Here is a 16,117-nt window from a genome sequence, read left to right as displayed (position 1 = left end):
TCTGCGCCCTCAAGCGTACTTTTTTTTTCTTTTTCTTTTTTTTTTTGTCTCTCGAATCTGCGTGTCTGCGTGATGGCGGCTGTGTTGTAGCGTAGGTGCGGTCGTCGTTTTTCAGCAGCGGCCGGTTAACCAACGGATCGCCAGCGATGCGACATGGTGAGTGTGGTGAATACATACGACCAGTTTGTTACGATTCAATGCTTTTAATACCTCTACGCTTCCTTCTTTGCTGTCCCGCCCCGAGACTGTTGTCGCGAGGTTTCATACTCAATCGAAGAGCCCCAATAATATTCCATGTCCTGCTTCTTCCGCACAATGCATCACATTCGTTGTGGTGTTGGTCAAGGGTGGCGAATACGGTCATCCGGCAATGGGGACAGGTGGAGATCCCGTTGGGTAAATCCATTTTCTAGTGATGTGGGGTGTGAGAGCTGCGTTGGCCCTAGCTTTGTTGACGAATACTTCCGCAGAGCGAGGCATCGGGGGAGCCAGAGCCAGGTAGCCAGGACGGGTAACGGAAGAAAGACGGCACTTCTGTGCCTGGCGTGCGTGATCAAAAAAACAATTCACAATTACTGCTTTTTTTTTTTAAACTTACCCACATATTCAGGGCTGTTCTGCACAGCTCTGGTGTAATGTGGAAAAGCCATCCATGCCAGTGGTGTAACTCTTCCTATTCCCCGATTCCTCACCATCTTCGAGACCCAGCTGAAGCAGCAGCCATTGCATTGGCTCTTCCTCCTGTATTAGCGTACTCACAAACTTGCAGGCAGCATGCGGGTGCTTTTCCTTGGGACTTTCACAGCGACCATTTCCTTTCAGTGGCCCTAGACTGTCATTGTCCCTGCCCATGCATCTCTTCATTGGAATAATGTGGCACGTGCTCTGTGACCTTGCATTCAAGGCATTTACACCCTGCTCCAAGACTGTCCCATCCTGTACCTTTTCTCCAAGCTAAGAATGTTTACCTCTGCCGGGCCTCCCACCTCTCTCCCCCTACCCGCCCACTCTTTTTCCATGGCAGATGGGTGCATCTAAAACGATCGTTAAACCCACGCTCACTATCACCACCTTTGCGCAAACTTCACAGGATTTCATCTAACACAACAATTCCTGTTACTACCTCAATACCCCCTCACACTACACCCCACCTGTCATGGCTCTCCCACGAACTCCCTCTCTCCCCCTCCTCAAAGCAGTGGAAGGGCTTGCTGCACAGCAACTTGCTCAGACAGTGAGTTGATGATCTCCCAGGGCAGTACAGCTGTGAATGCACGCAGCCTACCACCTATGGGACTGGAATAACCACCCACTGCTTCTTTTTCTGTTTCCCCTTCCCCTTATTTTAATAAATGTTTTCAACAATGCTGCAAATGTGCTTGGAACTTAGCAATAGAGTAAACACTAATTATGCAGTGTTAAAATTTGCAAACTACCCTCACCAAAATAATTTTTTCTTAAAGACCGACTGCACTAAAATTTCAACCTCTTGAAAACGATATTCCTGTATGGTCTTCTGAAAAAGAAAGTGAGATGAAAATACAACAGCTGAAATGCTTGCGTGGAAGCCGCAAGCGGTCAGCAAAAATCGTCGATTTTGAAACCAAAATCGAGAAGAGCGCAGCCATTGGAGTGATGTTGCGGCTGTCCAGCGCGCAAGTTCTGCGTGCGCATGGGGCAGCAAATAGGTGAAGTGTTCACAGCAGAGCTCGACTGGTTCTCCAGTTGCGTGGCTGGCTGGAGAAAGAAGCCCCGTCGGCTGGAGCATAACAGGCGCGTCATGGCTGTTTGTGATGCGCTGGCAGGTGTAGCGTGGTCTGACGCGGAGCTTTCTTCCGACTGATTAACAAAGCGTTTCGCGGGGCCACCACTAGTGTCCCAGCTGATTTGGTGGTACCAATGCCGTCTGTATGATTACTGCCTAACACGTGAGCGAAAAAATGGCCTAACCGCCACTCTCCTGTTGCTCTCTCCTACCCTTCCCCGCTCCGTAGCCTTCCTTTGTGCTTTCATGTCCGCCCGCCAGCACCGCTTCTCGGAAACTATGCAAATAAAGTTTGTTTAGGGTTCCCCAGGTGGCGCTCCTACGCCTTGTTTTTCACCATGCCTGTCTGTCTTGGTCTGTCCCTGATAAAACCGCCTTTGCCTCGGAGCAAAATCACTTGTGCTGCCGCAGGCTGGTGCCAGCTTTGCGCTCTTATCTACTTGAATCACGGGCCCCGAAATTTTCTGAGTGGGGCATACCCCCCTCTGTCCCCTCCGCATTTCGGTCTTGTTTTCTCCCCGCTGTTCACACTCCGCATCGGTATGCACTTTTAAAATTGAGGACTGTACTGTAGAGGCTGTACTGTAGAGGCGTCCGGACAGCGTGGCGGAACCCTCAGCTGCTTATCCTTTTTTTTCTATAATCTTCTCAACTTTACAAGCACGTGATGTTTTTCGAAAGTAATGGTGGAAGCGAGCGCCTGAATGAAAAATGTGCAGGCAATTTTTTCCTCCCTAAACCCTCCAGAGAGAAAAAAACATCAGTAAAATAATGGCTGCACCTTCCTAAAATATAGTTTTTCTGTTCACTATTTATCTACCTGACAATTAATATGTTCTTACACATATATTTCAGTTCCTTCTCCGTCAGTTATCTTTGGAAAAATGCAGCAAGTATAAAGCGAGCAACATGTTGAACGAGATCCCCAGCGCGCCCCAGAACTATCACCCCGTCGCGCCTAAGATGTGACCGAAACGGCTCTTGAAACCCAACAAGCAAGCCGACAGACATGCGTCATAAAAGTGGGTGCAGCGTTTGCGACTCCAGAGCAGCGACGTAAGGAGAAATGTCTGCCGGCGCGCACCACATAGCGGATGAGTGGCTGAACTAAGCGTCCCTACCCTTCCTATTGAAAAGCACGCGACGTGTCAAGCAATGTTTATACAGGCGGCGTTGGGTGGTACTTACTACAAATTGATAAATCTGGCCGAGCTGAAATGTGAGTACCGTTGGCCTTTAATGAGTAACCCTGACCATTCCTTGATTTTTCCAGGTGCCATTCTGTCACGGGGCATGGTGGACAATTCCCAAGGCTGACCATTGATGACAATTACGAGGGAGAAGCTGCGTGGGGGCGAAGCCAGCACTGACTCTCTCATGGCCATTTTGTAAATGATGTAAATAGATCGCTCATAACCTTCAACCATGGTTCGTCTTATCTGCTGTGCCACAACATTACAGTTCTTTGCTAAGTTTCGCAGTTGCTACAAATCCTGTTGTAGAGCAAACCTTTTATTCACGTTAAAGGGGCTATTAGGACAAAATACCAGTTTCACTCACAACATTGGGTGTCTTATAGAGCCCCTACTGCTTGCCAAGCAGCGAATAATGCTTTATTCATTAAGAGATTACACAATTTAAGCCAAAGTTTCAATCCTCTCGCTAAATATGTCTCTTGTGATGTCAGCGATGATGTATCCAGGGCAGGCATTTGAAATGAATGTTGAGCACGTTACCTAGGGCTGCAGCAGATGGGGAAACCTTGCCTTGCATCCGACAAGGATGCAACATCGTGCGGTGACAGGCCTCCGCGTAGGCGACGCAACTGCATACACTACATGGATACATGGGCCTCATCATCACTCTTGGACTTCATCTGCGAAGTGAACATGTTCATGTTCAATTAACTTTTGTCATCATCAACTCCTACTCCCTCATCTATGCCCTGTGGCAAAATAAATGCCTTATAATTTCATTTCTTCGTTTACCGCTGGTCCTCTAGATGGCGCATGAATACCACTCAGACCTTAACTTAGGCCCACTGTCCATACTCTTTGTTTTTGAGCGTATGTGCACCTGGCTTGTATTTCTGGCTTGTCTTTGTTACAGCATGTAGTAATCGTTTCGTGAAATATAGGGTATGCTCAAGAAATAGGGTCATGCAAGACGATGTCGCTTACGCCAATCGGCCAGTGTTGAGAAAACTCCAAAGCGCCATACTGCTGAGCAGCTCTAACAAGCATAGTGTGCACAGCACAACAGTGCACACTGGTACTTTTGTTTATTTTACATAATTTTTTCAAGTTCCATTGTTCACCCGATTCTTAGTATGATAAAATGAAAAAAAAAAAAAAAAACCTTTTTTCAAGCTCATAAGCCCTGCCTAACAACTTGCGCTTGCTGGCCTCAGCCAGTTGCACTGCGTCCCATAATGCGTGCCAGTGTCATACTAATGAGGCAGTCATTCCAATGAACCAAACATTCATTTTTTCTTCATGGACTAACAGGGATTTACTTTTTCGTGGCATTTACAGTGAAACCTCATAAGAACTGAAAGGTAGCTTTGTTATAGGTAGTCTACTAATAGTAACGTTATGAAAACAAATAACTTGCAACTCCTGTTGTATCCCTTACTCCATTATGGCTCATTTTGTTGCCTCGCATGACCTGTCACACTTGCTGAGGAAGTGACACGGCAACACCAAAATGGTCAGAAATGGAAAGACATTTATTCTGCACTTCAGCCAGACAAATGATGACTAGCCGTGGATCACGGCATGTGTAACTTTGCCTATGTAATTTGCTTGTGCACAACTGCTCATCCGTTATACTGCTCCTTGCGCGTCGTTTCAAATTGTGGTAACCGGACAACGGTGGCGGTGGTCAATCCCACAGGATATGTCCCAGGGGAAGATGAAGATGTGGCATCACATGGCCTGGATTAGAACATGGCCAACAGTGCTGGACTAGGTGTGCACAGCGTGACCTGCTGATGATCGGACCTTGGGGGAACGGGACTTCAAGTAAAGGTGTGGTTTTCCAGGGACCCCGTGTCTTTCTTGGGAACCACAGTCAGGTGAAAGGACCCTGGTACTAGAAAATAATGCCCTGCCATTACCTCAATGTGATGAATTTTGATCGGCCCATAAATCTCAAAGAAAAGTTTTCTGGTAACACAGGTAACCATTCAACAGAAGTATTTTGTTATTAAAGCGTACAAATTTATTGCTCCATTTTTCTGCACATCCAAAGATGGCCCAGTGTGTCGCAGTCACCGTGGCCATGGTCAGCTGCAAAAGAAGCAAAGTTTCACTTCAGATGATGGTCAGCTGAACTCTGAATTACATGCAGTAGCTACAGGGCCGTACCCAGAGGGGGAGTTTGGGGGTTTGAACCCCTCCCGAAATCGTTTCCAGGCAGCATGTAAGCAATACTTACTGTTGTTTCGGGAAAACTACCTCCTTCCCAAAATCCATACCCCCCCCCCTCCCCAAAAAAAAATCTGGCTATGGTCCTGAGTAGCTATAATGGGAATCACAAGTTGGGTGCCACATGAAGACAGCACCAAAGAATGGTTGATAAACCGGAAGGATAAGCAGTCTAATTTCGGGTTTAACACACCAAATAACACTTTCACCTGCATGCCTACCCTTGAGTTTACATTACAACTGATTTGCATGACTCAACACTCGCACACACACACACGCGCACTACTTCTCAAGCAGCTCTTAGGTGCAGCATACGGTGTCGAATACTCCAAGCAACAAAAAAAGCTCAGATTTGTTTCTACGAAACGGAAGCCTAATCATGCTGCACCCGGAAAAATGGCCAAGCCAACAATAACTGAGCAGAAGGCTGTAGAAGATGTTCTCCAAGCTGCGGGTGGGTCTGGTGGCCAGCACACAGCATTTGATCACACGTACTAAAGGGATACCAGAGGCCTTCATACTAAAAAACTGAACCCTAAAATTTCTGCTATGACCAGCAGCACGTTTAATTTATTTGCATGAAAGGAAAACAATGCAAACTTATTTACCTTTTTACGTTATTTTTTCTTCACCTGGTACAATGCTTGAATAATTGTTTGTGGGGTTTGTGCCAAAGCTACACCTTTGCTAAAGGCACACTGTAGTGGAGGGCTCAGGATTAATTTGACCACCTGGGGATCTTTAGCGTGCACCGAATCTCGACCGTACGGGCGTTTTTGCTTTCCGCCTCCATCCGAAATGCAGCCGCCATGGCCGGGAATCGAACTCGCGTCCTTGGGCTCAGCAGCACAACACCATAGCCACTGCAGTGGGTCCCATGATGCCTGAATGGTTTACCCAATCTCAGCTCCACCTGCTGCAGTCGATCAAGCGATCGGCACAGTAGGGAGGTAGTTTTTGTGCCGATTAGCAAACTTCAACAATTAAAAAATAAAAAGTAGAAGCAGCAAATACTCAAGACTGCATAAGACAGGTGTATCGGTGTGTATCACTTGCACCATCAGGCAGAGAAATTGAATTGAAATTCAATTTTGTAGATGGCGCATGGGTTGACGGGTGTCTGAGCGTGCAGAATTAATCACACGTGATTACCCCTTTATTTGTTCTTTTCCTTTCTGCACAGTTTTATTTGTCCTTAGCTTGTTTTTAGAAAGAGTGTCTGTATAATAAACTGCAGTTGTAGTAGCGCACTTGTGTTGTCCTTTCACAGCCTCTGTCCATTTTATTGCCCTCCACTGTTCGAGCAATGGAATATCAACTAACCCGTCACATTAAATCAGTTTTGGTGAGACTGCCCTTGTACTTTCAAAAATGTTGAGGGTACCTTAAAGTCACTTGTCAAAAATGATAGCCAACTTGAACAGTTTTCCTTTCCCTCTTTGTCACTCCTTTATCCCTAGCTCCTTAACCACCGGTGATATAGTATGTACAGAGAGCAACACACTTATCTATAACACAACTGTCGTACTTCTAGCCTCATCCTTCCTCGCCCGAAAAGAATATAAAGAAAACTACTATGGCATGGCGTTCTTAAATCTTACCGACCACTTTTGGCCTCACAGTTTTTGTAAAAGCTTGTTTCCGCTGTTTCCAGAGGCTCGCTGTTACAGACAAGTGTGTGGCACATGCACTGTACTCTGTTTTGTTGTGTGCTGGGTATAGCAACGCCCCAACATTATTTCCGAGTAAGAGCCAAAGGGGTTGCGAAGTCTTTCATCGCGTGACAATCCCTAGGCTTGACTTTAGCCGTACGAGTGCATACTAAACTAATGCCGCGACAATATGCCCTGCGAGAGACTGAAAAAAGCTGCGAGAGAAAGTGAGACGAAACAGGGTCGCGAACAATGTACAAAGCAACGTTTGTACCTTTCAGTTAAGGAACACAGATTGCGAGAATGTGGTTTTAACGTGATGAATGGCGATCGCTATAGCTCATCAATTTTCTTGGTGCAAACATATTGCTGTAATTAAATGCCAAGGCAGCCAGTTGTCGCATCCGCGTCGCTGGCTCTTTCCCTACCTAATGTGTGCTGCGTTTTCATTCGTTTGCATTCAGGTTGGGCAACCAGCTTGTCCGCGAACCACCAAAGACTGGCACTATTAACAGCTAATGTCAACGGATTCTAACAGTCACTAGATGCTGCGGTAAATTTACAATGTTCGTCCGTTTAATTTGTCCTCGCGGATCGAGTGTGAAACCTCGCGACAACAGTCTCGGGGCGGGACAGCAAAGAAGGAAGCGTAGAGGTATTAAAAGCATCGAATCGTAACAAACTGGTCGTATGTACTCACCACACTCACCATGTCGCATCGCTGGCGATCCGTTGGTTAACCGGCCGCTGCTGAAAAGCGACGACCGCACATACGCGACAAGAAGCCGCCATGCCGGGAAAGACAAAAAAAAAAAGAAAAAAAAGTATGCTTGAGGGCGCAGAGATCACCACCGAGCAGTGGTCTGGTAGCGAGAGTAGAGTACGTTGTTTTTATTGTGTTTTATTGTGGAATGTCGCAGCGGCGAAGCTCTCGTATAAAACGAAGCTACTGTAAAGTTTTTCAAAATTAGGAATGTGAAAAACTCTACTAGAACTACTTGGAGACTGTATTATAGAGTTCCATTTATTGTATCAAACTCTAGAAACGAAACTGTGCGACCCATGCATAAGGCGCTAAAATTAAAATTCAATTCGCGCACGGTTCAAGGTCACGGTTCACGCTCAGCGTGGGTTATGCATGAACGCAAATGGGGGTTCATGGGAAGATGTCTTATTGATTGCAAGCGAAAGATGAAGATACCGGGCCATTTACCGCAAGGTGTTCCATCGGGAAATGCATTTCAGAAGCCATTCGTTGCGGGGTCAATGCTCGCCTATCTCAACGTCGAGGAGATTGCAACGCGGGGTCGCTGAGAACTCACTGGCCAGCATGGCACGAGCATGCTAGGTGTACTCTATGTGTGTCGCCTCCGGAGTGAGGAGGATCCAGTTAGAGTGTACTAGAAGTTTTAGAGTGGCCCGACCGGCTGCCCGGAGAGGTGCTCGTTTCGCGCAGAAAATAGCGGCGGCGCTGTAGTCAACGACAACTGAAAGCGAAAGCGGCGGCTGGCCGCGCGCACGGCCGCGCGCGGGCCAGGAACCGCTGCTGCTTTACGCGCGGAGCGCTGGAAATTTGTTCTGCGGGCAGTCCAATTGTTTAAATGTACTGTAGGTACAGTGGACTGTGGGTAACGAAATGAAAAATAAACGCTGCAGCTCATTTCGCGTTAGTTTTGCCTTTCCCGCTCGACAACAACAAGGAAAATTACGGATTTTCCTTTGCCGCATTCGTAGCGGATTGTAAATAAAGTAATTGCAGCAATATTTTCGCTTTTTCAATTTCCCATAAAAAGGCATTTTGCGTGAAATTGCCTGGTATGATCCAGTTTATGATTGCTTTATGATTGTGTCCTTATTGTGCTGCTTGATGGACATAGTTGGTCGACGCAAAGGACATGAAAAAATATATGAGGACTGGGATGATAGCTTAAGCTTAATAAAAAATTCATCTGAGAATTCTCAGATGAATTTTTTATTTATTGTGTTGCAATTTACGCTCGGACTGCAGTTATGTGGGTTAATATATTAAGTTGCGTTTGTTTTTTTATTGCGTGAGTTATTATAGCAGTATTTAAGCAGTGGCCCAGGGATAATTATGGGTCACCGTGGTGGCCGATCAGAAAATGACGCGCAAGCGAGATATCCTAGCTTCTCAGATGATTTTTTTATTTATTGTCTTGCAATTTACGCTCGGACTGCAGTTATGTGGGTTAATATCATTAGTTGCGTTTGTTTTTTATTGCGTGAGTGGTTATTATAGCAGTATTTAAGCAGTGGCCCGCTTGGGATAATTACGGGTCACCGTGGTGGCCGATCAGAAAATGACACGCGCAAGCGAGGTATCCTTTTAACTAAAAAGGGGTTAGCCCAGCGGTTAGCTCAGTTGTCCCAATGACCGTCTTTCATAGAACTATTCCCGCGAAGTTCTATTAATCGCACCACCTTTCACCTGATTAGGTAAAGAAAGGAGTTGAATCAAATTAACACAAATTTAATTCACAAGTATGCTGATGGTACAATTACACGCACATAAAACAAATGCAAAACATAGATCAGAAAATATATTGACCGCGACAACAATGAACTCCCAGATGGCGCGTGACAACAACGTTCTTGACAACAACAATGACAACAGCGTTCTTGAACCTCTATAGGTTCACGAACGCTAACAAACGGAACTGGAACAAAATACACATCGTTTTCATTTTCGATAGCCCAGAAAATGAAATGTAACGTGGGAAATCATGCACAAAGTCTACACAGGTAAAGGTTTAGGAATAACGCTAACATGGAGGTTTAAATTGACATTTTTGGGTTAACGCATTTTCATAACTCGCCCTCGATCATTAGCGACGGCTAAGTTTAAGGTATTGCTCCCACCTTCGCATGTAATCACGGAACTTGATTAAACCTTTTATATAGAAATGAATCCGTGCCACAATGTATACAGAACCCAACCAAATTTGCTGTCAAGGTCTCACGTGCTGGTCGCAACCAACGCCGTTAAGGTGTTTGCTGTGAATAAGGGCTGCGGCACATCCATAACGCTGTCATGGTGGAGCTCCTTGTTGCTGAAGCAACCGGTAAAAACGTCCTAGAGATCGCTAATAAACTTTCAGAAATGCACGGAAGGATTCAGAAGCCCCCCCCCCCCCCCCCCCCGCAAAAAAAAAATACAAGGGGTAGTAATTATAAACACAGCGACATCTTCCCCTGGCATGCAGGATTGGTCATGCGGACTTGGCACTTACACACTTCCTTACCAAGTGCCTGAAATATGCGACATAGCAGGTTAATAAAATAATTAAGAAAGCCCACTAACGACAGTACAAGCATCAACGGCAGGGGAAGCCCAGAAAAAGGCTCTTGGTATTTTTGTTCCAAATGAGAACGTAAAAAAAAAACGTAAAAAAAGACAGCCTATATAGAATGTGCGCCCGCCGCTTTTGCTTCATGCGCAGAGTCAAGAAGGGGAAGGGAAAAGCATTCCTGGTGCCTGTCCGTCAAATTAATCCCTCGTTAACTCGAACTCTGCTATCTCAAAATATCTTCTCGAAACTTTTTCTCACAGTGTGTTTACCTCCCATAGGCGCTAAGCATTAGCCCGCTTTATCTCGAAACGTTCGGAGGACCACGGATGTCTCGAAATACTGGCAGAGAGGACACAAGGCAAAGTCCGCTGCAGGCAGCTGATAAGGTCCCCGTTCGAATGATTACTCCCGCCGAACGCGGTCGTGAAGTGCAAGTTTACGCGCACTACGCGTCCCCGTTACCGGAATGCTGTCTGGCGCGTACATCATTGCTGTCCGCGCAAGGTAAATATAACTGGTAGCGAAGCTTCCATAGAAGCCCATACGTTCAGAAAATGGCGGCTCTTAAGCTCCTCATGGGGCTTAGCGCCATCTGTGTGAGGAGGGAACACTTCCGGCGGAACAAAAAATAAACAGGATGTGACGCAAGATCCGGTCAGAAAGTGACGTCATTTTGGTGGCATTAGCGGGAAAATTTGACTTCAAAATAGCCTTAGCAGGCTTCTGATCGCTGAGGGCTCAAGTCATTGCCATCTGACGCAAGTTGGCGAGCCCTTCGCGTGTGTGTTTCAAGTCAACGCCAGCTTATACTCGTGACTAGAGAAACGTACTTTAGCATACTGTCGTATGATTCGCCTCAGTGTTTATAAAAACACCTTGCATCTTCTCTGAACCTTTATTCTGTATCCATGCCTTCCACTGCCTTCCACTGCCTTCCACCCCGACAATTTTATTTTCTGCCTGGGATACAGAGCACAAAATGACACTTTACCACTTTCCCCGGCCCCCCCTTTCATATAAAAAACGTGCCCACTCCTTACCCCGATACCAGTTTCTACCAACGCCACTGCTGGGTTTAAGTGCGTCGCACATACGCAGGTTGCGTGCGTGCCTTAGATCAAGGTTATATAATGCTCGCTCAGTTTGTCGACTTCTGTTCTAAGAAAAGAAATAACGCATAGTCATGCTATAATCAAGACATTTGAATTTTATTCCAGGATAAACATAAAACAAATTTACCACACTGCACAAAATCAGCACGTATACAACAAGTACAAAATGTTCGTGGGCACTATATGCATTATGACTTTCCTTACGCGCCGAAAAATTGACTTTACCCGTAACACATAGCATTATGAGCAATGAAAGCGTCAGCAGCAGAACTACTTCGAAACAACAGAAAAGAACTATGCACTGCATCTTGAAGCAGAAAACCGGGCCGCAGGAATGCCGATTCACGAAAGTGCAGGGAGCACACCGCAGCTGTCCCGGCGTCTTATCAAGTGGACATGTGTTTCTACAGAAGTTCACTCAGCATTCACGCCTGCAATTTCCTGGTTGCCTTATTAGGCAAGTGTCGCAACAGATAAGTAAAAAGAAGAAAAATGGATCAATGCAAACGAAAGCGATGGCAGTATGTAAAAACAGATAGCAGGAAAGATCTGGCAGCAGCGCAGCACGGAGCAGCACAATACAGTACTGCGATGGAAATAATGCTTGCGCATACAAGTGCGGGAAGCAACGAGCACTACAAGCGTTGTAATTCAATAGAGAAAACACTGAGATAGACAATTAAAGCGACTCGTTTAAATTCGATTGGTACTACGCTGAGAAGTCCTAGAGTAATTGACACCACTTGCTCCGAGCCAGCCTGAGGTGAAATCAAGAAATAACTGTTACATAACAAAGCTTTAGACCCATTTTTTTTTCGAAGCCCCACCACTTACCCTTACACAACCCCCGTGCATGTATTAACAGTACTATAGTTTCGCGTTACCTGTGAAAATGAGAGGAAAACGGTGCAGTAAAACGCCAGGCGTACGGGAGTTGCTGTTGCAACCTTGTACAGCACATCGTTTCCGTAGGTACCGAGGAAAGCGCTCCGCTCCAACCGTTGGCAGCATCGTCCCGTAGTTCACCGTGCCCGCCGGGCACGGTACTAAACGTGTCCACCGACGATACAACGCACCTCGCAACTCCACGCACAGAAAAAATTAAGTGCACACCAAATTAACATGGAAAAACGAATGCAAGTGCGCACCACCAAAACACGCGAGGGGCGTTTCCTAGCAGACGAACTTTAGGAGCGCCTTTCCGAACACTACAAGGATTGCATCACAGAGCAATGACATGTGCCATTCTTCAGAGGGCGCTACAAAAAAAGGTTTTTGAGAATGAACAGCATTTTCATAAATTATTTACACATTGTGCCTAAATAAATGTGATTCAGAAAAAAATATTGTTCGTAAAATATAAATGTTGTTTTGTTGTTGAACAAAACTTGGTTTTTTGTTACTAGTGTTTGTTCCCTCCTCACCTAGTCGCGCTTCAATCGCCACTCCCATAAGCCCCCATGCTGATGTCGCTGGCAATAGGTTCTGAACCGCTTTTTGCCCGAACCTTCGCTACCATTTATATTTACCTTGGTCCGCGCGTACATCATGCGGACGAGGAGGAGCCTCCAGAAGGGCGTGCGTACAACGCCAGAAATAACATACATGCTGCGTCTGCTTTGTAACAATATTAAGGTAGAATGTATCGGTGACGACCACCAATTCACGCGATGCATTGAGAAGCTCGGGTACGCTTTTCTGGGTTGCAGATGCGAACGCAAAACAGCCGAGCGCGACACAGTTCTTTCTTCTGCAATAATAAAAGTTTCTGTTTTCTGCGAATTATTTTGCCTTCGTTACGAAATCTCCCCTGTGCAATAGTGCTTTTGTTAGCACCACTAACTGTTATTTCAGGGACCTGGCTACAAATTTTCTGCATTTGACTTGACTCGAAACTCTGCGCTTATCTCAAAATTTTCAGCTAATTTTACGACTTTGAGTTAACGAGAGGTTACTGTATATCAACAATTAACGTTTTCAGAAAACGCATAAAAATGAGGAAGTATCGTTCAAGCGGAGTCATAACGTTTCCGCGTCTACTAAATCAGCTGACCGAAGGTGCAGGTTCGATTCCCGGCGGCGGCGGGGCCGCTTTTGTGATGGAGGATAAAAGCGAAAAACGCGCGTGTCTTCGAGATTTCGGCGCACGTTAAAGATCTCCAGGTGGTTAAAATTAATCCGAAGCCCCCCCAGTACCGCTTGCCTCATCGCCTGTGTAGCGCCGGCACGTCAAACTTCATAATCCAAAATAAATCAGCTTCGCAAGCGCGAAACACCGCCGCGAGTAACGCAAATTTTGCCGCGCGCAGGCTTGGAGCTGGTGGCGGGGAGCGCCGGCTGTTCAGTTGTCGACGACAGCAGCGCCGCCGCTACACCGGTTTTATTTTCTGCGCGAAAGTCGACCCGGCGGAGCAATGGGAGAGGCCGCCGCTCGGGCCACTCTAAAACTTCTAGTACACTCTAATCCAGTCTGATTTTTCTAAGAAAGTGCTGATAATGATGATGGCGCATCACTTTGCCAAAGTATGCGGTTTTACTAGAGTGTACTAGAAGTTTTAGAGTGGCCCGAGCGGCGGCCTCTCCCATTGCTCCGCCGGGTCGACTTTCGCGCAGAAAATAAAACCGGTATAGCGGCGGCGCTGCTGTTGTCAACAACTGAACAGCCGGCGCTCCCCGGCACCAGCTCCCAGCCTGCGCGCGGCAATATTTGCGTTGCTCGCTGCGGTGTTTTGCGCTTGCGAAGCTGATTTATTTTGGATTATGAGGTTTAACGCGCCGGTGGTACACAGGCGATGAGGCAAGCGCTACTGGAGGGCTCCGAATTCATTTTGACCACCTGGGGATCTTTAACGTGCGCCGAAATCTCGAAGACACGGGCGTTTTTCGCTTTTATCCTCCATCACAAAAGCAGCTGCCGTGGCCGGGAATCGATCCTGCGCCTTTGGTCAGCTGGCTTAGAAAGTAGACGCAGAAACGTTATGACTCCGCTTGAGCAAACTTTAAACTAGTACGACCCGCCACAAAATTATCGACATCCCCTCCTCCCTCCCCCCCCCCAACGATACTTTCTCATTTTGTATGCGTTTTCTGAAAACGTTAATTGTTGATATAAATCTCTCGTTAACTCAAAGTCGTAAAATTAGCTGAAAATTTTCAGATAAGCACGGAGTTTCGAGTTAAATCAAATGCAGAAAATTTGTAGCCAGGTCCCTGAAATAACAGCTACATATATAGTGCTGCTAACAAAAGCACAATTGCGCAGGGGAGATTGCGTAATAAAGGCAAAATAATTCGCAAGAAAAAGAAACTTTTTAATTTTGCAGAAGAAAGAAACAGCTGTGTTGCGCTCGGCTGATTCGCGTTCGCATCTGCATCCCAGAAAAGCGTACCCGAGAATTCTCAACGCATCGCATGAATTGGTGGTTGCCACCGCTACATTCTACCTTGCTACAAAGCAGACGCAGCATGTATGTTGTTTCTGCCGTTGTAGGCACTTCTGGAGGCTCCTCCTCGTCCGCATGATCAGCTGCGTCGTCAACAGCTATCTTATGCGCCAAACAGCATTAATTCCGGTAACGGGGACGCGTAGTCCGCGTAAACTTGCACTTCACAACCGCTTTCGGCGATTAGTGGGAGTAATCATTCGAACGGGGACCTTATCAGCTGCCTGCAGCGGACTTTGCCTTGTGTCCTCTCTGCCAGTATTTCGAGACATCCGTGGTCCTCCGAAAAAACGTTTTGAGATAAAGCGGGCAAATGCGTACCGCCTATGGGAGGTAAACACGGTGAGAAAAAGTTTCGAGAAGATATTTTGAGATATAACAGAGTTCGAGTTAACGAGGAATTAATTTGACGGACAGGCACCAGGAATGTTCTTCCCTTCCCCTTCTTGACTGCGCATGAAGCAAAAGCGGCGGGGCGCACATTCTATGCTGCAAAAAGTTTACTGTTTTTTACGTTCCTATTTGGAACGAAAATACTAAAAGCCTTCTTCTGGGATACCCCTACCGTTGATGCGTGTACTGTCGTTAGTGGGCTTATTTTATTAACCTACTTTGTCGCAGGCACTTGGTAAGAAAGTGTGTACTGAAAACGAAGTGCCAAGTCTGCAGGACCAACTACTGCTTCCTGCATGCCAGGGGAAGATGCCGCTGTGTTTACTACCTCTTGAAATTTGGGGGGACTTCTGAATCCTTCCGCGCATTTTTTAAGTTTATTAGCCACCTCTAGGACGTTTTTACCGGTTGCTTCAGCGACAAGGAGCTCCACCATGACATCGTTATGGATGTGCTGCAGCCCTTATTCACAACAAACACCTTAACGGCGTTGGTTGCGACCAGCACGTGAGACCTTGACCGCAAATTTGGTTTGGTTCTGTATACATTTCGACACGGATTCATTTCTACATAAAATGTTTAAACAAGTTCCGTGATTACATGTGGAGGTGGGAGCAACACCTTAAACTTAGCCGTCGCTAATGATCGAGGGCGAGTTATGAAAACGCGTTGACCAAAAATGTCAATTTAAATTTCCATGTTACCGTTATTCCTAAACCTTTACATGTGTAGACTTTGTGCATGATTTCCCGCGTTACATTTCATTTGCTGGCCTATTGAAAATGAAAACAAAATGTGTATTTGTTCCAGTTCCGTTTATTTTAAACAAGTTCCGTGATTACATGCGGAGGTGGGAGCAACACCTTAAACTTAGCCGTCGCTAATGATCGAGGGCGAGTTATGAAAACGCGTTGACCAAAAATGTCAATTTAAATTTCCATGTTACCGTTATTCCTAAACCTTTGCATGTGTAGACTTTGTGCATGATTTCCCGCGTTACATTTCATTTGCTG

The 16,117-nt window shown here is 46.1% G+C and overlaps 2 long non-coding RNA genes across 3 annotated transcripts; one reads left to right on the top strand and one right to left on the bottom strand.

Moving 5' to 3' along the window:
- Nucleotides 1-61: 61 nt before the first annotated feature.
- On the top strand, nt 62-5,513 carry LOC144158422 (uncharacterized). Of its 2 annotated transcripts, XR_013320057.1 has the most exons (3): nt 62-156; nt 3,039-3,162; nt 4,661-5,513. It is a non-coding gene; the product is annotated as an uncharacterized LOC144158422 (long non-coding RNA). The 2 variants fall into 2 exon arrangements; XR_013320056.1 differs by lacking the exon at nt 4,661-5,513 and having other exon boundaries at nt 3,039-3,188.
- Nucleotides 4,476-7,643, bottom strand: LOC144158423 (uncharacterized). Its single transcript, XR_013320058.1, has 2 exons — nt 7,546-7,643; nt 4,476-5,055 (listed from the first exon to the last, which is right to left on the bottom strand). It is a non-coding gene; the product is annotated as an uncharacterized LOC144158423 (long non-coding RNA).
- Nucleotides 7,644-16,117: the final 8,474 nt, after the last annotated feature.

This window comes from Haemaphysalis longicornis, unplaced genomic scaffold (genome assembly GCF_048455015.1).
Source record: "Haemaphysalis longicornis isolate Haplotype H1 unplaced genomic scaffold, Haemaphysalis longicornis Haplotype H1 scaffold_10, whole genome shotgun sequence".
Classification (NCBI taxonomy): domain Eukaryota; kingdom Metazoa; phylum Arthropoda; class Arachnida; order Ixodida; family Ixodidae; genus Haemaphysalis; species Haemaphysalis longicornis.
The sequence above is the reverse complement of the archived record's forward strand: the minus strand, read 5'-3'. Positions and strand labels throughout refer to the sequence as shown.